A 7,262-nucleotide genomic window follows, 5' to 3' on the forward strand; every position below is an offset into this window, starting at 1 on the left:
CATGAACTTGATATGTGCCAATGCTAATACAACTGCACATCAAATACCACTGACCTACCAATTGTGGTTCTCCTTGAATTGACTTATTAGCAAACTTATACATGTAATCTAAGCATAGATGTTTCGTGTGTTGGCTCTCCAATAATTGGGAATCATTCATGGTTTTTTTTTGACATATGGAATAATTTGGAATAACATTTTATATAATACGTAAACTATTGTTGAAATCATACCACAAAAATAGTCTCAATTGTTGTGAAATGTTCCAAAGGTACCGTCCTGAAATGAATTACCCTTTATATGTGGACTAACAAATTATTTGTGGTCTTCCATGTATTGATTTACCATATCTAAGTTTACTTCCTAGCAAGGTTCTATGTACGAAAACACTGCTTCTGCACTGCTTTTAGTTTGTTTTTGTATATGTGACCTTGAACTTAAGACATCATATTTGATAGGATCTTTCTCATTAAATAACATATATCCAAATTTAGGTGAGGCCTTGGTGGCGTTGTTGTCGGAGTAGTTAAAACTACTGTATCACTGGCCTTTCAACGCAAAGGTTGTAAGTTCAAACCCTGCATGTGGCAAGTGCACTTGACTCATCTTAATGGACTATAATTGTCAGTTTTCCTGTCGAAGGTTGTGGTTCTCTAACGTACTACCACTAGCCAATGAATTCAAATACAGATTAAATTGCAGCATAATTCCTTGAAGATCCCCAAAAAACCTTTCACTTCCATTTTTGATCTGTGGCTTTCGACATTTTAACCTCAAACTAGATCAACATACCCTTAATTAATATTCTGACTCCAGCCAACCAGTCTATAAAATAAGATGTGGTATGATTGCTGATGAGACAACTAGTCTATAGGTGCTCCAAAGTTCAAATGAGGCTAATTATAAGCAGCTAAATGTTGCTGTACAGCCTTCAACAATGAGCAAAATCAATACTGTATACCAGGAAGTTTTCTATATAATCCCTAGGACAAAACAAGGGGAGATGATTCAAACAAGAATTAACAGACTAATTTATAACCAAATAATTTATGAATAACAAATATGACAGACAAGTACTTCTTCTAAATGGATTGTGTCCTTGGCATTTAAGCTGCAAATACCAGTTTTTATGTCTGACCTAGCCTCAAGGACATAGACGGTCATCAAAATTGATGAATTATGCTAGGGTCAAGATATTTGTAACAAACTCATACCTTTGAAGAGGAACTAAATAAGGACCTTTCAATTTTTCAACAAACAGAAACATTTCTATGTAATTGTTCTTTATTAAAAAGAGAGACAAACATATGGTAACATAGAAAAACATGCACCCTGCATTAAAAAACCCTATAGGGAAAAAGCATGGGTGTGTAATTGTAACAGATATTTCAAGAGTACAATTGTCATGAACAAACAGGGTTGTTAGTGGAAGAACTATATATTACATCAGGACTATCACATGTAAAATTGTCATGAACAAACAGGGTTATTATCAACAGTGTGAAAGTTCAATTAAATCAATTTCATGGACAGGGTTTTTCATTTTGTTAGATAAATCTTTGTAAAACAGGCAAAATTTCGTAGCATATAAAATGCAGATATATCTATAGAGGTAAATTTCTATTTTGTATTCGACAGAGCTGATGAAATACTAAACATTTTGAGTTTAATAAAACTTGATCAAAAACACCTTCAAATATTGGAGATTAATCTTGTTACACAGAAATTAGTATCTTAATAATTCTGTGACACTTAATTAAAATCAATCAATCAATCATTAATCCCAATAAGAAACCTTAACCTATAACTACTTATTAAAAGGGTGGGGGTGGGATGGGGTGGGTTGACGAAAGGAGGGGTGAATCAAACTTAAAATAAGGGTGTTGACCAAGCTGTCACCATTATTCTGTAGTCATTATATTTGGGACACGAAATTGGGCTTGGGGCAAATAATATCAGATGCATTTTTGTAGATGATGACTTGTAAATAAAATTTGAAATCCCCATGCCAAACCAAACCCCTTAATGCATTATCTAGACCTCTGTTTACAAGCTTTTTTTTTTACAGAGCTCCAAAGAATACTTTCATCTTACTTTATATACATCTGATATAACTTATCGAACTTACATTGATACATAAAAAAATGATAACTTATATATTCTTAATTGTTGACCTTCCGTGCAGTGACAGAATTTACAAGTATGAAGAGAAAAGCAGGGGTAATCCCTCCCCTTACGCCTCAATCTCAGCCTGCTAGTCTCTCCATTCACCAATAAATGTTAGTCAGGAAGGCAACTAAAGCAATTCTGTAAAAAATAACAAAACATTTTATACACAAAAAATATCAGATGCATAAAAAAAAAAAATCATTGTAAATATACCGAAAATATTTAACCCACATTTCATACCACCCAGTTATTATCTAGAACTCTGATTAAAATTCTTTTTTTTTTCTTTTTTTTTTTCTTTTTTTTTTTTTTTTTACAGAGCTCCAAATAACAACTCTCTTCAAATCGTATACATCTGATATGAACAACATTTGTACAAAACTTTTACCAAAGGAACTAACCAGTATGAAAAGATAAGCAGGGGTATTCCCTCCCCTTATACCCATTTCTCAGCCTGCCAGTCTTCCCATTCATCACAACTGGTGTTCCTGTTAAATAATTTACAGAACACTATAAAAAAGAGTGTTGTACATCTAGATTGGACATAGTGTGATGATAACTATAAAGATAATATACTTGCAGTGCATCCTTAATTTTGTACTATGCTGAATACTTGTAGTTAATCTTCAACTAATCAATCAAATGTAAATAAATACAATTTAAAATTCATAGAATAGCAGCTTTGTCTGTTTTCCCTGTTTGTCCTTCATTCACAGAAAAGAATTTAATTATTTTAATGAAATAATGCAACTCTGTCTCAAATAAATGTTTAAACATTTTCCATCCTCATTCTAATGATAATACTTCTTTATAAATAGTAATCATAAATGTATTCAAGATTGCATAATGAAACTGTACAAAATACCACAAATTATTTTTTTTACATTTTTTTTGTCATTCCTCACAGATTTATTCTAATGTAACCAAAACATCTTCTAAAAAAGAGATTTAAACCAATTGCAGCTGCCTGATTGTTCTCACTGGTCACACTAAAGTCCTCTACTTTAACTACTTCATGTATTAACTATGACCATTTAAGGGAGAACTGTAGGCCTCTGAAATTCTAATGTAATCGACATGTCTGGTTAAAAAGACATAAATCTTTACAACTGACTCTCTCCTATCCTTCCTCTCTCTCTATTGATTTTTACAAGAATACTAATACACTATATTGTTTGTCAATAATTGTTTCCAAATTCATCCACATGGCAAAGTCTCTTCTTCTGTATCAGTTGATTTGTAATTTCTCAAGCTCAGTTAATCTACAAAGAAACAACAAAATGTCAATTAAAACATGGCAATTAAATTGACAAAATAACATTTTTAACTTTTGATATGTCAGAAGTGATTCATACCATATATATATATATAGGATTGATTGATTGATTGTTGCATGCTTAATGGCCAGTGATCAATATATCATGCATATTTTGAACATGCTTAAGGTGGTATGGTTGTCTTTCGTCATCTTGGATTGTAAAAAACAGAGAATCTAAGGTCCAGATTTTCAATCAAGTTAGCAAAATTAGATGCAGAAATGTAGATAACTTATGTGAATTTGCATTTCAAAGAACAAATTTATAAGATTATAACTCATAAATATTAATATTTTTACAAGATTATTTCTGCTTGAATTTTAATAATTTCAAATTGGCATTTTAAGTGAAGTATTAACTCTGAAATAGTGCATTTTCTGAAGGAATCTACTTGGAATTTTGCTATTTTGAATTTTAGCCAGATAAAACGCACTGTGACCCTATCTTTTCTTTTGATATTCTCAAAGCATTTTCTAAAAGCTAACTTTTCGTATTCTATTTTACTATTCTATCATTTAGTTTAGATTCTAATCACATAATGATGTTTTTTTCCTGTATAATCCATACAAAATGTGTCATTTTGTAACAACCTGTAGCTTGAGAAAATGTGCCGTGACCAATCATTTTTATTATATTTTTGAACATATTTTAATATTTACTACGCTTTGGCAAAGTATGAACAAATTCTATCATTTTTAATTTAGACTCTCTCATACCACCTTAAAGGAAAGTTAGCATGCCATTTTAATTTTTGCATCACATTTATAAGCATTAAACAACATATAACTCAGAAACGAGAGTATTTAAACTTGCTAGTATCAATGTTTCTTATCAAAATTTCTAACTTTCAAATATTTTGGTCAAGACTGTGTGGCTCAGGGCTTTGCTCATTGTTGAAGGCTGTACGGTGACCTATAGTTGTTAATTTCTGTGTCATTTTGGTCTCTTGTGGAGAGTTGTCTCATTGGCAATCATACCACATCTCTCTTTTTTTTATATTAACAGTATTATGGATAAAAAAGGTATGATGATAATCAAGTTTCCATTGTATAATTGCAGGAGCAATATTTCATAACCATTTTGTTTTTACTGTAAACTTACCTTGAAGTTGGTAATATAGTACTTCCAGGTCCTACTGTCCTAAGATCTTTAAATAGATCACATACAATTTTTATTTCCTGGATATCTGAAGAAGAAAAAATCATGTACAGTCACATCCTTAAGGATGTACTTCGGTGAGGTTTTGGAATTTGTGTTAAATGTTCGGACTCCTTGGTGTTTTTCGATACGATACAAGGTAAAATATTTTGCTCCATAACACCCATTTATTTTTTCATATAAGACTTAATAGCTCATAAAAGGTCATTTTACAAAATTTAAGCAGATTCTTGATTTTTTTTTCTTTTGATTTGAGACCCAAATTATACCAATGCAAATATAAGGTAAAAGTCTGAGCCAGCCTTTTCCTGCCATATTTTATAAATCAAATATCTCGAAAAAGAGCTCCATGACCTATCAATATTTTTAGTTTATTTTGATCCTTAACTAATACTCTTTCAGCTTAAAGTATCAATTTTGAATGCTTGATTTATTAATTTTTATCTTATATCACCTAAGTACATCCTTAAAAATGCTTATATGGAATTTTAATTATAAGTCAAAGTAGGACAATTTTCCACTAAGTATTTTACTGGGCTGTGCAAACTTAAAGTACTGTTTCAGATTTTTATTTCTTTAAAGGTTATGCATGATTTTAATGTTACAGGTCAATTTTTGACTTGTAATGAGTAGTTTTTCACAGTCGCTACTAGTGGAGTCAAAGCTGCTTATCCTTTATTTTCTATTCAGAGCAAGTAAGTGTATATATCCTTCATTGTGGTGGGGTTTGTATTACTAAATCTATTTTCTGGATGAATTTTTTTTTTATTGCTGCAATGCAAAAACTACAGGTGCAAAAAAAATTGGTTGTACACTTTATCAGAATATATTAATGATATGCATTTATCTTGATAGCTTTTCTGAAAACACAGTGAATTAACACACCAAAAATAAAATAAGAGCTATAAGGTTAATTGCAACATGTAATCAGAGTAATGTTGCCATGTTTTTTTTTTAGTATAATTACCTTGTCTTTTGTATGTAACAGCTTCAGACTCAGTTGTGATGTGCCTTTCTGTGAGATTTATCAGTTTATAGTCCACTAGTACTGTCCATCCACACGAATACTGGTCACATCAAAATAAATGTCAATAATTCACTTGCTGGTTCGAAGGCCGTTGTAAATAATTCACTTGCTGGTTTCAATTCTGAATTTTAAGTCTATTAACTTCAGTCAGTTCCATGTTTGAATATTTCATTGTCCACTATTCTAACTGGTCGCATATATCATCATACAATAAGTCCATTAAGTCAAGACATTAAAAAACTGGTTATTATTAGAATATTTCATTATCACTATAGTTGTTACCTATTTGATTCCACACATCTTCTATCCTTGTGCCATTACCGGTATATTTTTTTTTAAATAGGCAAAAAATTCAAAAGTGCCTATTTAATGTAATTTTATCAGAAAATTTAGAAGCTTTTTCAATGTTTATTTAAAAAAGTTTAATTACCAAATAATTTTATTTAAAGAAAGGATAATTTAAATCATAATTTGATGAAAATGTTAACTATCAGCTGTAGGGGAGCTTACAAAGTATACAAAGTATACACAAAATTCACATGAAAGAAAGATAGTTCTTGCAGCCTTGTGGCTCAATCTCTGGTGGATAGTTCTCATTGGCATTCTTACTAAATCTCATTGGCATTCTAACCACATCTCATTGGAATTCTAACCACATCTCATTGGCATTATTACCACATCTCATTAGTATTCTTAGCGCATCTCATTAGCATTATTACCACATCTCATTAGCTTTATTACCACATCTCATTAGCTTTATTACCACATCTCATTAGCTTTCTTAGCACATATCTTTAGCTCTATTACCACATCTAATTTGCATTCTTAGTGCATCTCGTTAGCTCCATTACCACATCTCATTTGCATTCTTAGCGCATCTCATTAGCTTTATAACCACATCTCATTTGCATTCTTAGCGCATCTCTTCAGCTTTATAACCACATCTCATTAGCTTTATTACCACATCTCATTAGCATTATTACCACATATCTTTAGCTTTATAACCACATCTCATTTGCATTCTTAGCACATCTCATTAGCTCTATTACCACATCTTATTTGCATTCTTAGCACATCTCATCAGCTTTATAGCCACATCTCATTTGCATTCTTAGCGCATCTCATCAGCTTTATTACCACATCTCATTAGCTTTATTACCACATCTCATTAGCTTTATTACCACATCTCATTAGCATTATTACAACATATCTTTAGCTTTATAACCACATCTCAATGGCATTTTTACCACATTTCATTTGCATTCTTAGCACATCTCATTAGTTGTATTAACACATCTCATTGGCATTCTAAGCACATCTCATAAGCACATCTCATTGGCATTCTAAGCACATCTCATTGGCATTCTAAGCACATCTCATTGGCATTTTAAGCACATCTCATTGGCATTCTAAGCACATCTCATTGGCATTCCTCATTGGCATTCTAAGCACATCTCATTGGCATTTTTACCACATCTCATTTACATTCTTCATTGATCACTGGACCAATTATTCTATTTATTTAGAGAATAAACCTTTAACAGATTTTTTAAATTGCTTTTCTGAAAATCTTGAATAAGATAAAAAGAGGA

General features: G+C 31.3%; 1 long non-coding RNA gene across 1 annotated transcript; it reads right to left on the minus strand.

Moving 5' to 3' along the window:
* Positions 1–1,266: 1,266 nt before the first annotated feature.
* LOC127705110 (uncharacterized) lies at positions 1,267–6,992 on the minus strand. The gene is made up of 3 exons (XR_007983671.1): positions 5,611–6,992; positions 4,587–4,671; positions 1,267–3,431 (listed from the first exon to the last, which is right to left on the minus strand). It is a non-coding gene; the product is annotated as an uncharacterized LOC127705110 (long non-coding RNA).
* Between the last annotated feature and the right edge of the window lie 270 nt (positions 6,993–7,262).

Source organism: Mytilus californianus, unplaced genomic scaffold (genome assembly GCF_021869535.1).
Source record: "Mytilus californianus isolate M0D057914Y unplaced genomic scaffold, xbMytCali1.0.p SCAF_6, whole genome shotgun sequence".
NCBI classification, from domain to species: Eukaryota; Metazoa; Mollusca; class Bivalvia; order Mytilida; family Mytilidae; genus Mytilus; species Mytilus californianus.